Source organism: Sminthopsis crassicaudata, chromosome 2, assembly GCF_048593235.1.
Source record: "Sminthopsis crassicaudata isolate SCR6 chromosome 2, ASM4859323v1, whole genome shotgun sequence".
Classification (NCBI taxonomy): Eukaryota; Metazoa; Chordata; class Mammalia; order Dasyuromorphia; family Dasyuridae; genus Sminthopsis; species Sminthopsis crassicaudata.
In genome coordinates, this window is record NC_133618.1 from 177,549,742 (window position 1) to 177,575,823 (window position 26,082).

General features: G+C 36.3%; 1 protein-coding gene across 2 annotated transcripts in view; it reads left to right on the forward strand.

Moving 5' to 3' along the window:
- The first annotated feature begins 209 nt into the window (after positions 1-209).
- GATA4 (GATA binding protein 4) overlaps positions 210-26,082 on the forward strand; it is a 105,553-nt gene continuing 79,680 nt past the window's right edge. Inside the window, exons 1-2 of one of the 2 annotated variants that reach the window (XM_074287926.1) lie at positions 210-344; positions 442-602. The gene's annotated coding sequence lies outside the window, so the exon portion shown is untranslated. The remainder of the gene's footprint in view (positions 345-441; positions 603-26,082) is intronic. The other variant, XM_074287927.1, reaches the window with a different exon arrangement.

A 26,082-nucleotide genomic window follows, 5' to 3' on the forward strand; every position in this document is an offset into this window, starting at 1 on the left:
CATATTCATTTTGTTCTTTGAAACTTACAGCAACTGGTAATATAAACAAAGCAAGTGATTCTGTCCTCATTTTACAGAGGACAGTAGAGTTCAAAACAGTGCCCAAATGGCATCATACACATGCACCCTCCCCAGGTCCATGTTCTCCTCACTCCACACTATGCCACTAAGTGATATGATGATATGAAGTTGGGGGTAGGGAGTTAGTCATTCCCCTTAGTATGGTACAGTCCTCAGAAGGAATCCCAAGCAACTCCAGTTTGCTCAAAAATGAGGGATTCAGTATAGGTCCAGAAGTGATATTATAGAAGACCAAATGCTCTGCCTTTCCTTTCAATCCGATTGTAAGTTTTTCCTTCACCCCTGAATGTATCAAGGGAAGCCCTTGCTGAATTACTGAACCACTTTTCTTATCTATTTTTCCTGTTATCTAATTCTCAGAGAATTGCTGGGAGCTCTGAGGGAGCAGGGAGACACTCTCTGCTTTGGAGCTCTTTCCCTTCAAGATTTCCAGAACACACTGGAGTCACCCTGATCCGGCCAATACTGGATTCCTGACTTTACACAGCAGAGAGAAGCAGCGGATCAACCTAGGCATTAGGGTAAGCCACCTTTCTGGCTTTTTAGTAGCCATCCCTTTCCTCTGTGAGTTCATCCCTCTAACTAATGGGGGAAACAACTAAGAAAGGAGAGAGTAAAAACAAAAAAGTCTGAAAGAATGAGAGTCCATCTAAGGATTACTCTTGGAGAAATTTCTGTGAGTCAGAATAGATAGCTCTGTAGTGGCTATTAAATATAAAGGTGAAACACATTTTTAAGCATGGCCAATATGGGAATTTGTATTGCTTGATTATGCTTATTTGTTACAAGGGTTTTGTTTTGTTTTGTTTTCCTGATGATAAGGGAAGGGAGAAAAAGAAATGAATGGTTGAAAATACAAAACCGTAAAAAATAAAATTTAAAATTACATATAAAAAAATAAAGTTGTACAAAAGAAAAAGACAAGATTTGAAAGAAGGGAGGACTAAAGAAAGGGCAATCAATAGGCATTCAGAGGGCTATTTCCTCTGGCCAGAACAACTTGTATTTCCAAGAAAGGACCATCACCTCTCTGCCTATGTCTCTGTCTTTGTCTCCCCTCATTCCTGTCTTTTATTTTTCTTAACACTAAAATGTTTTAATTTCTCTTTGTCTATATGCAAACTTTCCCTCCCCTATTTTGATAAATGAACTCAAAGCAGGATGGTTTCTTGGGTGGGGGGGGAGGATTTTTTAAAAATACAATAAGAACATGAAATCAATAAAAGGGTCAGTTTTGTTTGGTCAGGTGTCCTAAGGGTGCTAGGACCTTAGTCTTTCTACATAAAAACCAGTTTGTTTGCATTTTCATTAGTGTTGGGTTTGGAATCAAAATGCCTTTGGAAAAATAATATAAATTTGTTTCCTCAAAAACCCTAGCTCAGCACTTCTTTCCTATACTCCTTAGTCTGAAGGCTGCCTTTTTTGGAGGGAGAAGTTAGTGAGCAAGTTAGCTACTTAGTTACTTAGCTACCTAGCTTTTTAATCAGATAATTGGTCAGTTGGGGGAGGGGAAGGTTTATAGCCTCTATACAGGATCTCATAGGATGCCAAAGTTGACTTTGATTTTTATTAGTTCTGTTAAAAAAAAAAAAAAAAAAAAAAAAAAAGGAATCTATCTCCCATCACTATATTAAAGATTATCTTGCTTAGTTGTGGTAAATTTATTCTATTGAAGGAGAAGAAAGACAAGCATAGAGTTTTCATTTTCTCTAAAGCACTTCATTAGCTACAGGATATTTTATTAAATAGGCAATGTGGCCAAGAGAGGCTGTCCAATTCAAAATTACCTTTTTCCTTTGAATCCAATATTTTGAATATTACCTCTCAGTAGTTATTTTGCCATCAATCCTCAGGAGTTCAGAATAAAATACAAAAGAAAATGAGATGAGAGATGGAGGAACTGTGTTAAAAACAGGAGGAAAATGAAAAATGGTGGATATCTGAGTAGGATCTTTTAAAATTAGGGACCTCAGGGTTTGAAATGACATTCACATCTAGGTACTTCAGAAGAAGCTTGTCTAAATCTTCATTCTTTCAAAACATTTGTAATTGGATTTAAATTAAATTGGACTTTTTAAATCTACATATAGCCTCTTCCCCTAGCCAATCAATGTAATATTTTATTTTATAGATGCACTTGTATAAAAACAGTCAGTGTCCAAAGCTCAGTTCTTTTGAGACTGAAAGTATTTAAAACTGATAGTCTGCCTTCTTAGTTTCTTCTTCCCAAAGAATTCCCTATGTTTTCTCAATTCACTTCTATTTCTATCTTTCATAGATTTCAGAATGTGTGAGTGTGTGTGTGTGAGAGAGAGAGAGAGAGAGAGAGAGAGAGAGAGAGAGAGAGAGAGAGAGAGAGAGACAGAGACAGAGAGACAGAGACAGAGACAGAGAGACAGAGAGAGAGAGAAAGAGAGACAGGAGAAGGAAAAGAAGGGAGAGGAAAAGGAGGAGGAGGGAAAAATAAGGAAACCGAAAATTCTTATTTAGGAATATTTGTAAAGTGTCAGAATCTTGAAAAATGATTGAGTTTTTCCTAGATTGTGTAACTAATATATATATTTAAAAGTAATTGTTAGCTTAATTTGTTGAAATTTACGTTCTTTAAAAACATTATTTTAAAAGGAACTTGTTTTAACTCCCCCCCCCCCAAAAAAAAGCTTTGTGCTGACACTCAGCTCCGTTAAATGAAAAGGAACAATTATTCAATCAAAAATAGAAAGAAAATGTGTAAATACTTACATTCCTTAAGGCACCTAAAAATGCCAGATATTATTGCTATTTTAAAAATCTATATTAGAATGACAAGATGCAGAAAAGATTTAGCTTTTCCTATTTAGGGAAATCTTATTTCTAGTAGAGATGAATGGTAAGGGAAAAATGCCTTAAGAGACAGTAGAATTTATTGAGCATGGAAGGATATTTAGAATCATAATTTCTTTTCTGTTCTATTCTCAAACTACTTACCAAATTAAAACACATTTGAAGAGCAAAGTTTCTGGACAGTTTGGAATGACTATGTGACTTACAATGAACAATAAATGTAGGACATAATATAATATTTTTTCATTTTAGAAAGTATTTTCATCTTCTGGGTTCAAACTGTGGGTAAAGAAGCAGCAAAATAGCCAGGTAGCAGGGTTTTATTTTGTTTTGTTTGTATTTAGGGAAAAGAAATACCAAAAATAAAGCAAGATACTTAAGAAAATGTCTAAACAACCTGAAAATATTTGAGGCAATTATCTGGATAATTAAAGGAAGTCTTTTCACTCAAAAATCTAGAAGTTCTCAAAGTGTGATCTGGGGACCCTAGCCCAGACCCTTTCAGGGGATTCTTGAGGTCAATTTTTAAAAAATAATAATAATAAGACAAATGCAGATAAATATCTATAGATATAACTCTCATAAACAAAAGCTGTTTGGAGTAATCTTCAATAATTTTTAAGAGTGCAAAGGAGTCCTGAGATCAGAAAGAACGGGGTTTTGTTATTGTTGTTTTGGGGGGATTATCATTATCATCATTATTAGAATTGCTATTCTAGTTGATTGAGGCAAAATAAAAATAGCTTTTGATTTCACTTTGCTGTGGATCGGAAGCTTCTCAGAGATTAAAGACGAAGAGGGAGGTGGCTTAGAAAGGAGTTTAAAGCACATTTATATCCATGCAGACACACATACAAAATGTAGAATGGAACATACATCCCAGGATGGATCCCTCAGAGTAGTGATAGAACTCCTAGAGATCTAAAATCAATAAACCAGGTGGTGTCGGTCTCCCGGGTTCGCTGCATAGAGCTTAGTGATAATTATCAAAGAAATGAATAGTAAGGTGAAATAAATGGGATTTTAAATGGGAGTAGGAAGGGGACGGAGTTGAAAGATGTAATAAAACATTCTTACTTTTATTCTGCATAGAAGTGGGAGTCTATTGGGAGCAGAATACTGCATACATTGTTTAGCATTCATTGATTATCTGTTTTTCATTGTTAAAGCGGAGTAAAAAATTGTAGGGAGCAAGCAAAATGTCATGTAAAAGAAAAATCATTAACAAAACATTTTTAAAATGTGTTCTTTAGTAAGGAAAGAAGGACGGAAAGAAAAAGAAAGAGGGGGAGGGAGGGAAGAAAGATGGGAGGGATGACGGGAAGGAGAGAGGGAGAGGGAAAAGGAAGGAAGGAAGGAAGGAAGGAAGGAAGGAAGGAAGGAAGGAAGGAAGGAAGGAAGGAAGGAAGGAAGGAAGGAAGGAAGGAAGGAAGGAAGGAAGGAAGGAAGGAAGGAAGGAAGGAAGGAAGGAAGGAAGGAAGGAAGGAAGGGAGGGAGGGAGGAAGGAAGGGAGGAAGGAAGGAAGGAAGGAAGGAAGAAAAGGGAGAGAAGGGAGGGAGGGAAGGGAGGGAGGGAAGAAGGAAAGAAGGGAGGCAGAGAGGAAGGGAAGGAAGGGAGGGAGAAAGGGAAGGAAGGAATGAAGGAAGGGAAGGAAGGGAGGGAGAAAGGGAAGGAAGGAATGAAGGAAGGGAAGGAAAGGAAGAAGGGAATTAGCTGCCCAGGACGAAGAATGTTATTCTCAGTCTCTGGTTTGCTATCCCCTAATGGTTCTCTAAGTTTTCTCTAACTGGGATGTAGCACTGGAGTTTCTAGGGAAGAATTCAGAAGCGAAGATGCAGTCCTTTAGTGCTTTGCCTCTCCAAGCAAATACGTCGGGATGATGGGAAGCTGAGAGAGAGCCAGATATCAAGTCTCTAGCTGTCCAGCGACCGCGAACTCCCAGCCTTAGTTCTGGGGAGACCGAGAGACGAGATAAGGAGAAAAAGCAGGAACAGCCTTCTAGACACCGCCAACAGCGCGGCGCCAGCCCAGCCCAGCAGACCCCGGAGATACTGACAGGACAGGGAGAACACAGAGGGAGCCCCTGATTGCCTGCTGGCGGTAAAGGCAGGAGCAAGTGAAACTTGGGGAGGTGGAAGTAGTTTCCCTTCCTCACTCCCCTAAAGGGGTCGAGAGTTTCAGCAGAATGGGCCGGGTCTTCGTGAGAAGTTTTTAGTTCCCCTTTCTGCTTGGCTAATTCTTTAAATTCGCTCCACCCGGGAATCTCCTCTAAGCTTTATCCAATCGCAGCCTCTCATTGGATAAATGTTGTGTGCTACATTAATTGAGTGATGAGGAATGATGAGAGTGAAAATATTATCCTTTGATCAGTCTGATGTCCTTGACATTGGAAACCTTTAAAGCCTTGAAACAACTTGAGAATCATAGAAAGTTAGACCTAAAGAAATCTTACAAAATAACTCCTACAACCTTTCATTTTGCAGAGAAAAGTGAGGTTTTAGGAAAGGGGAGCCTTGTCCAAGGTCACATAGCTTGTTAGCGGTATTGCAGGTGTGTCTTAAAATCTAGGTCTCCTGACTTCTAATCCCATTTACTGCATTTTTTTTTTTCCCCTTTACCAGACTGAGGTAGACAGGCATGTCCGTTTGTTTTTTTCAGATGTGGGAAAAAGTTTCCCTTAATAAGTGGCATTCAAACTAGAACTCCACCCCACTTCCAAGCAGTGTTGTTCAAAGAAACAATTTGGGGGGAAGAAGATTGGGAGATAGTTTTCAGTGGAAACAGGGAGGAGCCAAATAAAGTATTCAAGAAGGAGCTAAAGAAAATGAAGGTGGGGGGGGAATAGATAAATTAGAGATAAAACCTGATCTTCCCCTCCTCCCCCCGAAAATCTAAGGACCTAACTTGATCCTTTTCTAAATGTACTCCTTACAGATTGAGACAGATATAGAGATTTTTTTTTTCCCCTCACAAAGGATGAGGGAAAATTATATGGAATTCGGACCCAGGCTCTTAGGAAATGCTTGGCTAAAAATAGTTTCTATAAATCCTTGTTGGAATGGGTTGAATTGAGCTTGCCTTTCACTAATGAGGTATGAAAATCATTTTCCTTCTTTAGAAGAAGGATTTCCTTCTACTTTTGAACGAAAGGTATGTGTGTGTGGATCTTTTGGGCAATAACACCTAGAATAAGGGGTGGAGGGAGAACGCGGGGATCCAAAAAACATCTAAATCAGAACCAGCACACACTAGCTAAGGGCTTTATATTCAAATGTACTCCATTGTTTTCTTTGCTTGCTATCCTGATCGTTATACGACGAGAAAGGCAAAAAAAAAAAAAAAAAATCTTAAATCTTAGTTAAATATGTAGCTGAACGACCTTGGTGAAGAACTTTACTCCCTCTGTGCCTTGGTTTGTTTTGAAAAGTGATGATCTAATTATGATATTCAGTCACAGAAATAGGAATCATAGTATCATAGGATTTAGAGCTCTCAAGGATTTTGAAGGTCATCATTTCAGAACCACCATTAACAAAGGAAGAATCATGCCCAGAGTAGCAAAGAAGTGTGATCTTCCTAGAATGTCTTGAGGAAGAAAGAGGATGTTTGCTCATTAACTAAAATAAAGCTGACTAATTTATAAAGTGATCCCTCAAAACCTACTAGGGAAGCAGAGGTAGGAGACCACAAGGTGCAGAAATCCTATCCCCAGGAAGCTACAACTCTAAGAATGAATAGCCACGGCCTCAACAGTGGTCTGGGAGTGTCTTTGAATTGTACTCATAGAACTGGTTGTACTCGACTTTGAAGATAACTGTTCAGTGCTTCACATCCTTGTTGGGGACATGGGGGAGGGGGAGGGTCGGAAAGGAAAATGAGGACCAAGGGAGGGAAGTAATTCGTTCAAAACTACATAGTAAAATGGCTGAGCTGAGACTAGAAGAAAAATTATTCAGAATGCTCTGGGAGAATTCCTCCGCGGTCTTTGGATAAGATTCCTGGCTCGGAAAGCCGAGGAGGTCTATGGGGCCTTACAATTTAGGGGAAATGGATTTAGGATTTGCGCATATATGCGTCGAGAAATTAACTAGGTTCGGGGCATGGCAGGGAGAGAGGAAGAAGAGGCGCTGGGCATGTCGTGCAGACCTGGGGGAAAAACTTTGGGACTCTCCCCATCCATAACCATTGCTTTCTAAAATATTGATGAAAAAATCGATATTCAGCTGCATTCTCCCGGGGCGCGAGATCAGTGTATCTGGGAACTGCATCCAGATTTTCCTCGACCAACGGCCCATAGACCCCAGTCCTTTGTGTCTTCCTGCAGCCACTGACTACTCTAACCAAATGCTGGGAATCTGAGCTCCCTTCTTAGCCGTGGACCCCTGGACATAAGGATACACCTTTCCCTTTTGGTCGAGATTTTTCCGGGGCTTAAGGGAATGAGTTCAGCTGCAGGATCCTGGGATGTTAATCCCGATGGAAAGGAATCTCCCAGCCGTGATCCGAGAGTGGAACGAGCAGGGGCTTTGAGCGAGCTGATATTTGAGCGATGGGTCCTGCCTCTGGTCCTCCATTCCAGACCAGGATGGGGAGTAGGATTCCTTAATCCCTCCTGTCAAAGCGTCAAATAAGAGAAGGAAAACTTCTTCATATTTTCCCAGACAGCCCTGCATACTCCCAGAAGTCCCAAAGGCCCGGAGACCTAAATCCCAATTGTCTGACTGCCCTTGGGATAAAGAGTGGGGAGGTAGCGCAGTTAGAAAAAGCTTCCAGACTTAGGACAGAACTACCGCGAAGTCGGACTAGAACTGTGGAGCGGGCTCAGCCCCAGCTCCGGTCCATAAAGACCATCTGTGGGGGAATCCATCAGAGCCCCTGGGTGCTTTAGAATCCGAAACGTTCTCAATACCCAAGGAAGGAACTTTTGTCAGAAGTTTTCCTGTCAGATGATTCAATATAATCTCTTTCTCTTCTCTTTAGATGAATTACTTGGAGTTGTTATCACTTTGCTCTCGTTTCTCTGCCCTACTCTGTATCCTATTTCCTTCCTTCTCTGAATTCTTTCACTTATCTGAATTTTGAGGATGCAAACTCAGTTTCTTTTTCTTTCGTTCTTCTCCCTTTCAATCCCTTTCCTCTTCCCTGTGCCTTTGTGTGAATATCCATTTTTTTCCTTTTTAATATCTATCTTTTCTATTCTTTTTTTTTTTTTCCTTCTCTCGTCTATAGATTTATCATACTAAGTTCAGAGGATCTTACAAACAAAAAATGTGTCCCAGGATGTCTTCGGGACCAGACAATCCATAGTTCCCTTTTAAAACCATACACAACGGAATAAAGAAAAAAAAAAAAAAAAAAAAAAAAAAAAAAAAAAAAAAACATGCTGTTGCCCGATTCTCCCAACTTCAAGCCTGAACTGGTTCGTAATAAATTCGTCTTTATTAAGGCAACCTTGAACGCCGTCTAATCAACATACCAAGTATTTTAACGGTAGGAATCCGCTACCGTCTGTTAGCTTATTTAATCAGTATTTTTTTTTAATCTGTAAAACTATAGACAAGTTAATTTGCAGTTATGAAAATGCAGTTATTTGGCAGTCCCTCCTGGTTTCTGAGGAATTTCTCAATGCTTCAGTTTCCACTTCCTCAAAACAATAAATCCTAAATAGTTTTTTTTTTTAATGACACGTTGTCCATTGACCCAATTTAAAGATATACATAAGTATATATATCTAGATATAGATATAGATAAATATAAGCATGTCTATATAAATAGATATTGTATTCATATGGAGAATTTGAAAAAATGAGTTAGACTATTTTCTTGTCTCAAGTTTATGATGACTTCCTCTTGACTCTGGGGAATTGAACAGGAAATTAATGTGATATAAAGAGATAACTTCCCTTTTTTTCCCCTTTTGATTCACTGGTCATTTCATTTGCCTTCCATCAGTAGGAGTTAACTATAATAATGATTGAGCAATTAGCTCATTTTTGATAGAAGAAAAGTTTGAGACAGTTTATAAATGATTATATGTAATGTGCTTGTATACCTGCACCTTATGCATCACAGGTTAGAGATGCATGCTGGAACTAATTGGATAATACCAAAGAGCACTTCTAGAAAGACTCTATGTACCTGTCTAGTGAGCCTAGAAGATAGTAAAATCTTATGATACACTAAAAGTTTCTGATGGGCAGAATTGTGTTTTATTTAACTTCATTCTCACTCACTCTTTATCCTCCACATACAAAGTCTTGACATTTAATTATTTATTGGCTTTAAGTCAATGAATTGTTTTCATTATGGAATAGAGCTCCAATCTGTTACTTTATCTTTTTAAAAGATGTTGTCTTTTGCATTGAATAAATAAGGAATTAGGTTAGTTACATTGGATCAGATCAAGCCCAATTAGATTAGATAAAGAACTCAAAAGGCACCATTACTTTATTGGCTAGAGCGCTGAGTCAGGAGCTGCATTTAAAGACTTACATTTTTTTCATACATCCTTGGATGGCTCTTGAGCTGGTCATAATCTCTCAATGCCCCCAGCAACCTAATGTACCATGTACAAACAAGCTATATATATAATATAAAGTGAAAATAATCAGTAGGAAGGGATAAGAATTTATAAGGTATGGGGAGGATGTCCATAGAAGGTCAGATTTTAGCAGGAATCTGAAGGAAGCTGGGAAAGCTTGGAGGCAGAAGGAGGGCATTGCAGGCATAGGGACTTGTAAAAATGCCTTTGGGACATGGAATGTCTTATGTGAGAAGGAACAACGGAACATAGAGGTCAGTATCACTGAATTTTATTATGGATGGAGGGGCAGGTTATAAAGAGCTTTTAAAATCAAACAGAGAACTTCATATATGATCATGGGGTTGATAGGTATCCCTTCAAGTTTATTGTCACTGCTTAGGGAAATGTGCTGTGAGAAGAGGGTCCACCATAGTAACTATTCTTATAACTTAAAGTCTTGGGTACTTGCCTCAGACACGGAAAGGTTAAGTGGCTTACTCAGGGGTAAAGAGTTAGTATCAGAGACAAGACTTGAATTTCAATGATGCTGGCTCTGAGCTTTGAGTGCATATCCACTATGTAAGTGTTATTTCTGTGAAAGCCATTATGAAAAAGAAATTAAGCAGCTAGTTTGAGATGTTAGAATCAAAAGCAGATTTAGACATTAAATCCAAAAGACTTGCCAAATGTCATATGGATTGTAAATGAGAATTGGGATTAGTTTCCCAGGCTAGTATTATTTACTTTTTGAGAGAGAAAACTCAGAAATATCCCTAAGGTGTCTTGACCTTCCATACAAAAAATTCCTGGGACCCTACAGTAAAATCTTAGCAGCTCTGTCATTCTTTCTTTCTTTCTTTCTTTTTTAAATGATAGCTTTCTTAGTAACCTATCAACTTCTTTTTGTCATACTGTTAGAGAACTTACTGTTAGAGAACTCAGTTTTAGTTGAGGTTTTCCCCAGCCCTGATAACTTTCTGTCTCTCTATCTAATCTGGATGACAACAGGAGCAATCTAGAGGATTGCAGCATTTTATAGGGGGATGGGCTAGAAAGTCGAAAAGAAGAGGAGGAAGATGAGGAGGAGGAGGATGGGGATGCAGGGTAAAGCCCAAAATAAATGCTTAATTACTCCTTAGAATAGTGATTGGAGTTGTCTTAGATCTCAATGTTTTGGCCCCAAAACATGTCCAATTGTATAGTGATTTTTTTTTTTCCTTTTGGTAATTATTGTTCTTCTATGGATAATAACAACAATAATAAATTGCTAGGTTTCCAAAATGCTATACAAGTATTGTTGCATTTATTTGTTCCTCACAACAATCCTAAGTGGTAGGTGCTGTTATTTTCTTCATTTTAAAGATAAGGAAATTGTGGCTCAGAAAAGGTGGGATGATTTTTTTAAAATTTAATTTAATTTCTTTTTGATACATTTTAAGTTTTGGACTGTTTCCTTTCTTTACTTCCCACTGCACTCCACAGAAGGGCACCATTTGATACAGATTTCAAACAGATAGATAGATAGGTAGGTAGGTAGGTAGATAGATAGAAATATCTATCTATAATCTATGTGTGTGTAGATACATGTAACTATCTAGGTCCTTTGAGGGTAATTTGAATATTTAAAATACTCAGAATAATTTAGTCATTCACACTTAATCTACAGACAATATTGCTGTTACTGTACACAACATTCTCTTAATTCCGCTCATTTCACTCTTCATTATTTCATGCAAGTCTTTTGATGTTTTTCTAAAATTACCCTGCTCATCATTTCTTACAGTAGCATTCCATCACAACCAGAGTTAATAGTGTTATTGCTGGGTTAAAGGGTGTACATAATTTTTTATAACTCTTTGGACATAATTCCAGAATGCTCTCCAAAATGGTAGGATCAGATTCACAGTTAACACCAATAATTATTGTCCCAATTTTTTTACCTCCCTTCCAACATTTATCATTTCCTCCTTCTATCATTTTTGCCAATATGACAAAAATTATGATTTCCCAGGGGCACATAGCTAGTTAAATACCTGAGGCCATCTTAGTCTTTCTTACAGACTCTACCTGGACTATTGAAATGACCCTCTGATTGGTCTCCTTTCTAATTTTTTCCTTTCTAATCCATCCTCCCTGAAGCTGCCACATTGATATCCCTAAATCCCAAGTCTAATGCCATTGTCTTGTTCAAGATGCATTAAAAGGTCTGTCTCTTGGCAAACATGATATTTATATGTTTACATATTTACATTTTTTTACAATGTAGCTTCAAACTATCTTTCTATTTCTATTTCAAACTACTTACCTGTTACTCCTACCCATGCAATCTAAACCTAGCCAAAATGATCTGCTTGATAATCCCTAAATACAATATTTTATCCATCACTACCTTTTTGCTTTTGTGCAATGATACAAGTGCCCCTCCTTAGCTCTGCCTGCTGGAACTCCCAACTTCTTTCAAGGAATAATAGTGCCACATTTTACAAATAGCCTTTCACAATTCCCCTATTTCTTAGTGCCCCCCCTTCTCAGAAACCATTTATTTCTTTATTTTTCTCTATACTGGGTTTCCCCTCTCCTGCCCCCAGTAAGATTTAAACGCTGAAATCAATGCCCATTTTGCTTTTATCTTCATTCACAGCACTTAGGACAGTGTCTGACATGTTGCAGATATTCAATCAAAGCTTGTTTAATTTCCCAACTACTGTAAAATGGAGAGATTAGAACATTTCTAAAGGCTTCTTCCAGTTCCTTCAAAGGCTTCAGAGCCTGGAAGCTTATGAGCCTGTGGTTTCAGGGTTCAATGTGAGGAAGTAGAGGCAGAAGCTCCTGAAATTGTAAACTTCAGATCAGCAACACTCACGGGACTCAGGGTGGGATTATAAACTCAGTGTCTTCCTTTTGGTGCAGTGTGCCCTGGATACTACCTGCTGTGGTAAAATAATGAGCTTATCATTCAATTGTTTTAAAAAGAAAAGCTACAAGAGTGAGCTTCCTATACAATGAATTCATTATCATAAAGTCAAATCTGGAAAACCTATGAAGACTAATAGGTTTCAAATTTATTTAAATGGGCTTTTCAGACTAGGACTTCTTGGCAGAATGAAGTACAAAGTTAGGTCCATATTGACCTTAGCTAAATTGGGATCCTCCTTTGAAGTTTAATGCTTCTGTCCTTAAAAAGATGGTAATATTTCCTCCTCTTCGCCAATGGATTTCAATTGAAATACTAAGTGTAAGGCAGACTACAGCTGTCTAGGAAAGATGAGTATGTTTGATGTGTATCAGTGCTATTAAATTGAGTTGTGAATTTAGAGTAGTGGGGAAAAGAGGAGGAGAATGTGACAGAAAAACAAAACAAAATGGGAGACAATTTTTTTTTCAAGAATTTTTCTCTTTTCAAAGTTAAAGAGGGAAAAAAAGAAGAAAATTTTTATTCATAAAGCTCTTTAATTTTCCAACTATAGAAAATATGATGCTATTTTAATAAGCCAAGTATTATGTAACACATTTACATGTTTCTAAACTAAGAAAGAAGAAGAGTTGTTTTTTACATTTATGGCTACAACATTTCCAGAAGTTTTAATTATTTAGTAAGAAGAAAAAGGATTTGGCCAGAATTAGGTCATATTGGGTTTTCCAAGAAATTGAGACTCTATCTTTTTTGGGAGGGGGGAATTGGGAAAAAAATGTATGACCTTCATGAAACCCAGCATACTGAATTAGGAATAAATGAACAGGCAGAGATTGGGACCCGGAAGAGTATTTTTCACAATTTATGGGAGTGATTTTTCCACATGGAGATTTTTTTTCTGAGAAAAAAATGTTTTTACAATTCTACAAATCTTCTCTGAATTTCCTAGCAGCCTTGAGTGTTTCTGAAATAGAAAACAAGTTTTTGTAACTTTTTCCTGTCTTTGCTGACAAGGGAGTAAGATGCAATCTAAGGCCAGGTGTACATCCAGCTGCAAAAAAAAAGAACAATTATTTTGCTCTTTCCTTCCTTCCCATTAACCAAAGGTGGAGGAAACGAAGGGCCAATAGGGAGAGAATAAAAAAGAATTTATAGGGATAGCAAAACTGAATCTACAGAATAATAGAATGTTAAAACTTGAGAAGTTGGATGGAAATGATCTTATCTAACCCTTCACTTTATATGTGAGGAAATTGAGGCACAAAGAAGAGAAGACATTTCCTCATGTTCCATGGGTAGCAAAGATTCAAACCTTCATCTTCAGACTCTAAGCCCCGTGATCTTTCCTCTATTTCATGTTGCCTCAGATGTATATGAAAGAATCTTTCACAAAATAAAGAACATTTTGTAAGGATAAGGAAGTTAAAACACAAGAGTGAACAGGCAGATCAGAAAGAAGCAGCAACAACAACAATAATTGATATTCATATAGTATTTTAAGTTTTATAAAATACTTTACATATAATAACTAACAACTATAATAGCTAACATTTAGATTTGTGAAGCACTTTACATGTTTTATCTCATATTATCTAATTTGATACAACAATCTTGTGAAGTAAGCATTATTATCTCTACTTTAAAGATATGGATTCAACAACTTGCCCATATTCACTATAATCTATAGTTAGAGTTAGAGGGAGAGTTTAAACTCAGGTTTGTCCTGCCTTCAGATTCAACACTTTTCCCACTATATTCTCTTGTCTCGAAAAGATAGCTTTTGGTTGTTAGTAAATACAATAGACTTTTTTTAAAAAGCCGAAATTATGTGAATAATACATTAATTAGCTAAAACAAATAACATATTAAAGATTCATCCATATATTCATCCATCCTACAGAGTTCTTGCTATTTGCAGAGAATTATGTAAAAGGAACTATTAAAATATTTAGATAAATACATCAATATGTCAATATATCTGTGATCTCACTGACTTCTCCCTTCTGGTGTATATTACAATCCCATCATGTTCTCTATTCCTATAGAATTCTTTCTCATGTTATTCCATAAAAGACCTACCCAATGCACAAAGTTGTATTTCCTCTAGAACTTCTAATATTTTATAATAATAATAAAAGCTAACATTTATATAAGGTCTGCAGTGTACTGGTTGCTTTACAAATATTATCTCAGATGATCCTCACAATAACTCTGGAAGATAAGAACTATTGTTATCCCAATTTTACAGTTGAGGAAACTGAGGTAAACATAAGTAAAGTGACTTATCCAAAGGCCACACAGCACATAAGTGTCTGAGAATGGATTTAAATTCACTGGGTTACCAATTTCCCTATTTTGTAGATAACAATGCAGCATTCAGGATTTCAATTTGTAGATTCATCATTCTCACTAAACAATTTGCCTAATTACTTAGTTACTCCTCCATTTCCTGAATAAAACTATCTGCACTTCTTCTTGAATGTGTCCCTATTAGTATATAGCTTATTACTAAGCTATAGATTCTTATGTCCATCATGTGATTTTCCATTGCCCCTTTCTTCACCTATAATTTTGATTCTTTGCATATTGTGGTATATTCTATGATTCATAGTGTATAATATCACTAGAAGAATAGAATGTTGGTATAGAAAAGAGTTTTTTATTCTGTATATTTTGCACACTTTACACATTCAAGACAGCTATTTATTTCTTCTTCCTTTTTTTGCTCTTAATGTATAGAAATTTTATGGTTCCTGATATATGTGCTTGGGAGATAACCTATTGAAAGGGAGCTTTTAATGCTGTTTTGCTCTTCTGAGTCAAATCCTTTATTGTTTTTAATCAGCAAACAAAAGACATTAATGATTTCTATCTACTACATCTTTCAGCCAATTGTGATCTCCTAAATGCCAAAGCTGATGGTTATTTCTTAGTCCTAAACTTTTTTTTAACCTATCTGCTTCATTAAATACTGCTGATCATCCTCTCCTCCTGGATACTCTCTTCCTAGTAAGTTTTTATGACATTACTCTATTATGAATCACCTGGATTATCATCTTCCATCTCCTTTGTTGCCTCATCATCTATATCATGCCTTCTAACTATGGGTATATCACCTGAGGTAATATTTATAAAGCAACCAGTGCATTGTAGATCCCACATAATCTGTCTCTTTTCCCTATGCACCTTCTTTATTGGTAACATCAGCAGCTTCCATAGGCTTAACTATCATCTCTATACAGATGACTTTCAGATCTATATATCCCGTCCTACTTTCTACACTGAACTTCAGATCCATTCAACTGCTTATTAAATATTTAAAAATGGACATCTCAGAGACATCTTAAATTAATTTTTATCCTTTTCCAAATTTGTCTGTTTCTGTTGAAAGCATCAGCCTCCCAAATTTGTAACTTCAGAACTTTTGTTCAACCCACATATCCAATTAGTTACCATATCTTGCCATTTACAGTTTTACCTCATGATTTACATCTACTAAATCTCTCTTCCTTCTACCTCTCCACAGCTAACACCTTACTTCCTTTCTTCACTTCTCACATAGATTATTGCAATAGCCTCCTCAGTCTACCTGTCCTAAGTCTTTTCTTACTCCAGTCCATCCTACATGTTGCCACCAAAGTAATTTTTCTCAAACACCCATCTGATTATGTAATTTTCCTATTCTATCAAATTCAGTGGTTTCCTATCACCTCTGGGAAAAATAATATAAATTATTTTGTTCAGTTTTTAAAAGCTTACACAACTTGGCACCACCTTTCTTTCTAGTCTCTGTACATTATTTTCCCTCTCATATTCTGCAATACAACCAATTAACCTTTCTATCCTTCACAAACAACATTTGATCTCCCATCTCCCTGCCTTTGTTTTGGCTTTTCTACTTTCCTGGGAATGCTGTGCACTCTCTTTCCTTTTTTCCTTAAACTCTATCTTCTGCATGAAATCACTCTGGATGCCCTCAACTGCTAGAGCCCTCTTTCTTAAACTACTTTTGTTTAACTATTTTGTATTTGTACTTGCTCTTTTCATATTTATGCTATACATAGTTATATGTATATTATATATATATATATAAAACATGCATATTTATTTCATTTTTTTCTTGCCTCTATTAGAATGTAAGCTCCTTACAAGTAAATATTGTTTCTAATTTTTAAAAAAATTAAAACAATAAGAAAACAAGTGTATATAAATAGGTAATTATGGATTGCTTTTTGAGTAATTAAAATGTATTATTTTTTCTATTTGATAATATTTTATTCTCTGAGATCTTAAAAACAATGCCACAATGCTTTCAAAATTATATTACATGCAACAAAAAAAATGTTCCTATGTATCCACCTGCTTTGCCCAATTTCATCTTTCTTGCTATTTCCATTTCTTCACTTTGGATATTGAGATGTTAGAGTCCATATGCGGTGATTTAACTATCATTGATTATAAAAATAAGTCAGTTTAAAACATAATCACATCTTTTCCCTTTTTTTTTAGCCTATTTGCTGCCCTTTTCCTGATTAATCTGTAAATACTTTTAAGATTATCTGACTGAGTTGAATTTCACACCAAGCATTCAAAAGACTCTTTTCTCTCTTTACAATTCATTGTTTGAGAAATCTTATTTCTCACAATATTTCACCATCTTTCTCCGTTGAGGGGGGGTGGGTGAAAAGAATTCAGACCAGTCCTTTTATTGATATCAGGAACATCAAATGAAAGACTTTTCAAATCAGCAACTATTCTAAAGTTCTTTAAGAGAGTTTCCTAGGATACTGAGAAGTTACGTAACTTGCCCAGAGTCACATGATCAGCGTATTCAAAGTCAATACTAGTATTATGTCTACTTAACAAAAAGACAGGTTCTATATATCTAGCATATCAAATAGTCTCTCTCTCTCATTAAAGCTTTTTTATTTTCAAAACATATGCATGAATAATTTTTCAACATTTATCCTTGAAAAACCTTCATTTCAATCCATCCTCCCCTTACCCTCTCTTCTAGATGGCAAGTAATACAACAAATGTTAAACATGGTAAAAAAAATACATGTTAAATCCAATACATGCATAGATATTTATACAATTATCTTGTTGCACAAGAAAAATCAAATCAAACGGGAAAAAAATTAGAAAGAAAATAAAATGCAAGCAAACAACAACAAAAAGAGTAAAAATGCTATGTTGTGAATCACATTCAGTTCTCATAGTCCTTTCTCTGGGTATAGATGGCTCTCTTCATCACAAGATCATTGAAACTAGTCTGAATCATCTCATTGTTGAAAAGAGCCACAAACCAGACTGAATCTTATCCTCCTCCACTACATTTTGCAATGAGTAGATTCTGAACTAGTATTATTAATAGCTGCCCCATCTAAACACTTGGCAAAGAAATTATGTGTTCCTATCAGAGGCAGTTCCTGAGCTCTTTATCATGGTAATTGCCTTACATGAGTTGATCTTCTGTAGGAAATGGTGATGATAATCAGAGTTAATGTCTTTATAAATATCCATTTCTACAACTAATAGCTTGCTTGAAAAGGTAAAGTTTGAGTTGTAGTAATATCCCATGTCTTCTCATCTTTTGGTGCTGATTTTGACCTTTGCTCTAGATAGTTAATGATTTGATTGTCCAAAATTAAGTCTGAAATGATTCCAGTTTATCCCTTCTCTTAAAACTTTCTCTTTTGTGTGTGAAGTTGTGTTGTGCTTATCATTTATAGTTCTTTTTGATTCATTTTTTGGAGGAAACTATTGCTAGCATATAGATATGAACATTATTTAACCTTTGGATTTGATCCTGCACTATGTTTTCCTATATGTATATATAATTTCATATATATTTACACACTTTTTAAAAACTTTCCTACTATGTGTTGTATATTTTTGCTTTTGAGCCATTGGGTATTAATGTACACATAGAATTGGCTTGGAAGACTTTTGTCAAATTCTTCATAGAATTAATCTAACTTTTGATCCTTTGCAACAGATGTTGGAAGGTAACATTTATAATGAAAATGTCGATATAAATGTGGTTCATTTCCTCCAGTAGCATAATTCATTGATTATTGAATAAGATTCTAGACTACTAATAGAGTTTATGTTTATAAATAGAGTTTATGTTTATAAATATTCTAAATACTTTTTGTTTCTTAGGACCCTCTTGGCCAGTTTCTATCACTCTGCCACTGACTCTGGAGTATTAAAAAGGGAGCTCAGAAAGACTATTTTATGTTTTTCTGTTTCATGGGTTATTTTTGTGTTGTTCAATTGTTTCAGTTGTTATTGACACTTTGTGACCCTATTTGGGATTTTCTTGGCAAAGATACTGTAATGGTTTACCATTTCTTTCTCCAATGGATCCAGTGGATCCATTTTGTCAGACAATCAGAGATAAAATTACTTTCCCAGAGTCACATAGCTAGGAAGTATCTGAATATGGATTTGAACTCAAGTTTTCCTGACTCCTAGTTCTCTATTCACTGAGCCACTGACTGCCTCTTGTGTATCACCTATTATAGCCAAGAATCTATTCCTGGTAATAAGCTTCTATGTTCTTAACTAGATTTGTCCTAAGACAGCAGATTCAAACTAATATTAAAACATGTTCATGATAAATAAATGTTGCTTTTTTTTTAATTCATGGAGTTCCAGAACCATAGAATTATAGAGCATTAGAATTTAGAAACAATTAGAAACAATTTGGTGTAATAGCCTCATTCTATAGATATTCAAATTGGGAAAAAATAAACCACATATTCAAACTAACAGCTAATTAATGAGAAGTTACCAAAGTAATTTGAAAGTTTTAGTTAAAAGAGCATTCTTAGATGCTGACCAAGCCCATCTTATGATTGATTTTAAGTAGGTTAATAAATATACAGCCACTATTTTAAACAGCCTAGCAACTGCTGACTCTAGTTTATAGACATAGTAAGTAGCAATAAGGAATTATTTATCTTTTATTTATCTTCTAATCTCTTCAAAGTGTTAGTTAAAGGCAAAATAAATGCCAATCTAAAGGCCTCAAAACAGTGTACATCAGTTTGTTCATAGAACCATAAATTAAGAAAAGGAAAAATTTTCATGGATTTAAAAAAACTTAATAGAAACCCTACAAATTTGGGGAAGTGAAATACATTTCACACACACACACAAATCTTTCATAAGAGTTGTATTTTTTTAAACTATGATCTACAGACTACCTTACTGATTTACTCATTCATTCATTTATTTAAGTATCAAGAAATTAGATAATATGAAGAAATACAGGTCCAAGAATCTGAATCCCTGGATTCAAGTTCCAATATTGGCATTTTCTGTGTGCTCTTAGGCAAGTCTTTTTCTTGAATCCTATAAAACAATATTGAATTATATCATCTTCAAGGTCTCTTCTAGAACTGTCTTATGATTTTGTGATTTATGCTAGCCACTATTGCAGATACCAAAAAAATAAGAGACAGAAGGATCTAGTTGAGGAAACAAAGCTAATTCACATCATTATCTTACTTTCTCAAGCTGAGCAAGCCATTCCTGGAAAAAACGAAATAGATGACATAATATTTAGAATCAGGACTAAAAGACCTATATATATGTTGAAGAAGAGAAGATTGAGGATGGATATTTAAGGACTAGAGATTCTCATAGGCTGATGAACCCAAAATACTTAAACTGGCTCAACCAATTTGATGTGTCCTCTAAAGCATCTTTTGGAAACAATAAATGAATAAACGTAATTAGGATGCTTCTCAAAAGCTAGATTCCACACACTCAGCTCTACTAAGTGTTGCTATATACCTACAGATGATTAAGTGATTTTGAGACTAATAAATCTGACTATATAACAGTTAGCATGGTACAATGGAAGAAGTAGTAGATTTGGAGATCTTAATCCTTTTCCTACCTGCTTAATCTTAAATAAATCATTCAACCATTTTAAGCCTTAACTCCTGAGCTGCAAATTAAAGTTAGACTGAATGATCTTTGAGGTCTGTTCCAGCATACATCTCTGATTTTCAGAATGAACCAAGCTAAAAAATAATTTGTCTGGGGATGGACTTCCCTACTTCGCTAAGAAAAACAAATTGGCTTGATTCCCATTTTATGGATAATGAAACAGATATAAAGTCCAATGTCTTAAAAAAAAAAAGGGGGGGGGGCAATGGACCATCTAATAAATGGATTGATTCATAGCAGCATAGATGTGTAGAATACAAGGGTATCTTAGAAAACTAATTCCAAAAAGGTCTATCTCATCTTTGCTTCATGAACTGTTGTGTCTAGATATAAAATACAGTTCCTTATGCCTCATTTTTGTCATTTCTATGGTGAGAATTTTCACTCAGTTATAGCATCACAGAGCTAGTGAATACATTATAAATCAATTAATTTAATGCCCTCATTTTACACTTTGACAAAGCTGAGATCTGGAGAAGGATAAGTGATTTACCCACGTCCATACATTTGTCTTGTGACCAGGATTCCTGACTTTAATCTTTCCATTTTACCTTGCTATTTCCTGAACCATTGGGGATATAGTCCATTAAGCAATTTTGAAATCCACTGCAGGTATAGAGAATGAGTAGTGCTGAGTACATTTTCCTTCTGGGGGCATAAAGTTTCTTTTTCTTTCCATCAATTTATTATTTTCTTAGTTACCAATTTAAAGGTTGAAAATAGGAATAACATTTGAATGTATACTATTCATGATACTCATGTCCATATTTCCATTACATACTTATGTTCATCTTCTCAAGTGGCTTAAGATATATTTTTAGATCTTCAGAAATCTAAACCCAGGTTTTATTCCATAAAATAACTTTAATTAAATAACAGTTACTCAAAATAATCCTGGATAGTAGATAATGTAATTAACATGATCCCCATTTTACAGATGAAGAAACTAAAGCTCAGGGAAATTATGCTTTGCCTATAGTCATGGATTTAATGGATGTCAAATATAAAACTTGTCCCCAGGTCCTTTGACTCCTAAAATCAGGATTCTCTCCACTATGCTGTTTGCCTAATATTAATTTCTGTCACCTTGGTGACTGCCTTGTGAAGAAAGTTCAACCTTGGGAATGGGGTTAAGACATGATATTTTCTAACCAAATAGACATGATATCACTAATCAAAGACCTGCTTTTTCTTCAGCTAAAAGCCAGAGAGGCATGTGACTTGATATATGGAACTTGGGGTTATGGCTGATCAAGTTCATCTTTGCTGTAGTGCAGGGAGGAAAAAGTTTGAAGATATGTTAGGAATACTTTCTGTGCATCAGATGTCTATATATGTGCAGAGGGAAAGAGGACTTCCTCTTTCAAATCAACTTTTCCCATCATTTCAAAAAAATCACATTCACTGGCCACAGCAACTGCTTCCTCCAAAAAGAAAAATAATACTTTGGTTTTTAGGAGTAATTTGGTATCTCAGAGTTTTCCCTGGGCAAATGCTTTGAAAGTTTTTCAATCTAGGATTCAGATTGTTTTCAAATACATAAATTCCAGAAATTTCTGAAATTGAGCATATTCAGATGTACCTTTCTGAGATGAAGTCACCTGTAAAAGCTGATTTATATCTCCCTCTCCTCCCAAACTCAGAATTTTTCTAAGTTTCCTCTACTACTGCCTTAAAGAAAAAACAGAAACTACTTGATTTGTGATAGAGAAAGGAATATATCCAGTATATATGTCTTGCCTCGTGATTGGTTCCTGTGTATAAGCTCCTTAAGGACAAAAACAGTTTTACTTATTTTTCTTTATTATCTCCAGATTTTCTTTTGTTTCCTTGAACCCATTCTTTCATCAGTTACAAATTTAAGACTTGAAAACAGGAATGTGAAAACTATTCATTTGAACTTTTGCTACTCAGGATACTTTTCAACCTTATGTTCACCTTCTCAACTGGGTTAAAGGCCATAGAATAGACCCTCATTGAAGGCAGGAATTGTTTTGCTTCTGGCTTTGTATTCCTAACATAATGCACTATTTGACATTAACACAGGACACAATGCATCGAGTTTAACATTAACGACATAGTAGGTCTTTAATAAACTTTTATCTATTGATTGCTAAACAATTATTTCTTGGGAGTCATGGGCACTACCTCCAGCCTTTCCCCTCTACAGTCCATCTTCCATAAGCTGCCACAATAATATTCCTAAAGCTAACATCTGACCACACTACTCCACTGGTTAATAATCCTAAATCTCTCTCTCTATTATATAGACATAAAGTACAAATACCTTGCCAGTCATTTAAAGCTTTTTATGGTTTTGCTCTAATTTTTCTTTCCAAACAATTCACATAATTCTCCTTTTTGTATTTTACATTCCAACCAACCTGTCTTATTTGACATTTCTTGTCTTGTTTTCATGCCTTTGCACAGGGTACCATTCCAAATGCCTGAAATCAATTCTCTTTTAATTCCTCCCTCCATGAAGTGTTCATTTCTTTTTTTTTTTTTTTTTTAACTTTATACTATTCATTTTTTAATGGTAATTTTACTATAGCAAGATAATATTACTACTTTTCCCTGGTAGAATTCTTTTTTTTTTTTTTTAATTTTTTATTTTATTTTATAATTATAACATTTTTTGACAGTACATATGCATGGGTAATTTTTTACAACATTATCCCTTGCACTTACTTCTATTCAGATTTTTTTCCCTTCCTCCCCCAAACCCCTCCCCCAGATGGCAAGCAGTCTTATATATGTTAAATATATTACAGTATAATTTAGATACAATATATGTGTGTAGAACCGAATTTTTTGTTGCACAGGAAGAATTGGATTCAGAAGGTATGTTCATTTCTTTTAAGACTCATTTCAATCATCAATTCCAAGAAAACTTTTTTATGCCTAGTTGTTTGCTCTCTCCTTCAAGTTATTTTTACTTACTTTGTTTATTCTTAGTAAGAGATAAGCTTTTTCAGTGAAGGGATTAGTTTCCATTTTGCCTTTCTGTGCATCAATTCTATGCACAATTATATGCATCAGGCACAGTACCTTGCACATTTTTTTGATGCTATTGTTCAGTTTTTCAGTCTTGTATGACTCTTCATGATCCTATTTGGGGTCTTCTTGGTAAAGATACTGTAGTGGTTTGCCATTTCCTTCTTCAACTCATTTTGCAGATGAGGAAACTGAAGCAAGCAAGGTTAAGTGATTTGCCCAGCATCACAAAGCTAGTGTCTGAGCCAAATTTGAACTCAGATCTTTCTAACTCCAGACCTGAAACTTCTATCTCTATGCTACCCAGCTGCCCTCCCAACTCTAAGATTTAATAATAAACTAATGCAACTTCCCAACACACATGCCCCACTCATAGATTAGCATTTTGAGGCCCTAAGAAACCAACTGGTTTATTGAAGGTCAATCAGCTAATTGGTAACGTAGTACAAATTAAGAGTCCATATTTCCATTGTCTAATATGAACATACTACATCAGACAGCTTCTTTGACCTTGCCTATGAGGATCTAGGATGCAATTTCCTTTCCTATGTCACATCAGCTACCCTTGAATTCTAATATAAGGGTCATTATTTCACCTTTATACACCTTTAGTGGATCACATTTTCTACTTGTGGTCTCCAATCAGGTTTTTTTGGAAGCAACTAGTGTTTTTAAACACTTACCTTAAAATCATATAATTTTAATTGCTCAAACTTCTGGATTTTTCTTTTCTTTTTCCTGACAGTATGTTTCTTTTCCTAGACACACACACACACACACACACACACACACACACACACACACACACACACAGAAACAGAAACAAAGACAGAGACACAGAGAGTTTTCTCTCCCATGCAAAATACTCAAAGGAAAAGGGATTTACATCTATTAATTATACAGCAACCAACAAAGTATCAATCAGACACTCAACCAAAAACATTTATGTACCCACCATGTTCCAGGCACTGTATTAGGCATTAAGGATACAATATAAACATTTAGGTTCTTCCTAGATGTAGCTTTGAACTTGTTTTAAAAGTCTAATAGTCATTTTTACTCTACAGAAATTATTGCTTTTTACTTCTCTTCCATAGTACTTTGCAGGTGGAGCTCTAGGAATTCTTGGAATTGCCTCAGAGCTAAGTGGAATATTACTAAGCATATGAAATGGGGACCTAAAATAGGATTGTGACAAATGACTAGATCTAGTTGCCTTGTATGCAAATTAGCCTCACATGGAACCCAGATTTCTCTCTTCTTCCAATTCTGAAAGGGGGGGGGGAGGAAGAAGGAGAAGGAGAAGGAGGGAGGGAATGAGAGAAGAGGGTAAGGGAGAAAGAGAGGAAGAGAGAGAGGCATACAGACAGAAACAGAGAGAGACAGATACAGAGGCAGAGACACAGAGACAAAGAGACACAGAGAGAGAACAGAGACAGAGATAGAGGCAGAGACAGACACAGGCAGACACTGACAAAGATACAGAGTGCACTCAAGCTATTTACAATCAAAGAAAAAGAGAGAAAAAGAAAGGATGTTGAATTCACCTTATTCAACTAGGCAGGATTGAAATCCTGCATTCCAAAGGGTTAAATTAAAAGTAGTCAACCTGCTTCCATTAATACTTCAAATAGGATAGCAGCTTTTAGAAATAAAAGTTGTTTTTTAAGGCAGACTAAATAACAACCCAAAACTTTGTACACTTTAAAATTTGCATCGATTTTGTCCAATAACAAAGACACTGCAATCCCACAGGGGAAAAAAAAATCATAGGGTTTTACCATAGGGTGGGAAGTGCCCTCAGAAATAATCGTCAACTCCCCCCTCACCCCTTAACTTTTCAGAGAAGGAAATTGCAACCCAGAGAAAAGCTGGTTGGCCCAAAGTTCCAGAGACAGTTAAATACTAGCGGCTGGATTTGAACCCTAGTTGTTACAGTTGTTTTCCTACCAGCTATGTATAGATGTCTCCCTGAAATCAAGAAACAAAAAGAAAGATGGAATTGATGGAGGAAATTAAGAGGATTTTGAACGGAATAGAAAAAGTGCCGAGGGACAAGAATGTCTAGAAAAACCGAAAAGGACAAAAAAAAGAAAGGAGAAGAATGAGAGTTAAAAGATGATAAATTGGAATAGGGTGGGGTGGGGCCGGGGGGGGGGGAGTAAGCGATTCAGAAAAAACAGAATGCATGAAGCAAGGAAGAAGTGAAGAGACTGTTCGGGGGGAAAGAGAGAGAACAGAAAAAAAGGAAATCTAAAAGCTATATTCTGCTTGGTAAATTGGGCTCCTAGTTCCTTGGGGAGGGAGGGGGGAATAATTTTCCTATCCCTAGGTTCTCTGGTCCGTGCTGCCCCGAGCCGCCTCTTTCCTTCGGGTCGCCTCTTAGCGAACCGGCCTGGAGGCTCGCAGGAGAAGGAGGGGAGTGGGTGGGACTCAGGGTGTTGACCCCGCAGCGCCGAGCAGTCTGCGCCGGGGCCGGCAGCGCCGCGCAGGCGGCCCCTCCGCCTTGCTTCGAGCCGCCTCGGGTTACGCTGCGGCCGTCAGCGCGCACCTCATTAATAAGATTTGACAGGCCTCCAGCCCCGGCCGGGGCTCGGGCCCATCCATCAGGCTTGGGGTGCGTTGTAAAAGGGCTGCGCCTGTGGAGCCGCGCTTTGACGAGGTTAAGCTGGACTTGGCGCACAGCCCGGGAGGCCTCGGCTTGCCGCGGCTGGCCGCCAGGCTCAGTTTAGGAGCAGAGCGGAAACGTAGGGCATCCTCTGATCTGCAAGAACCAA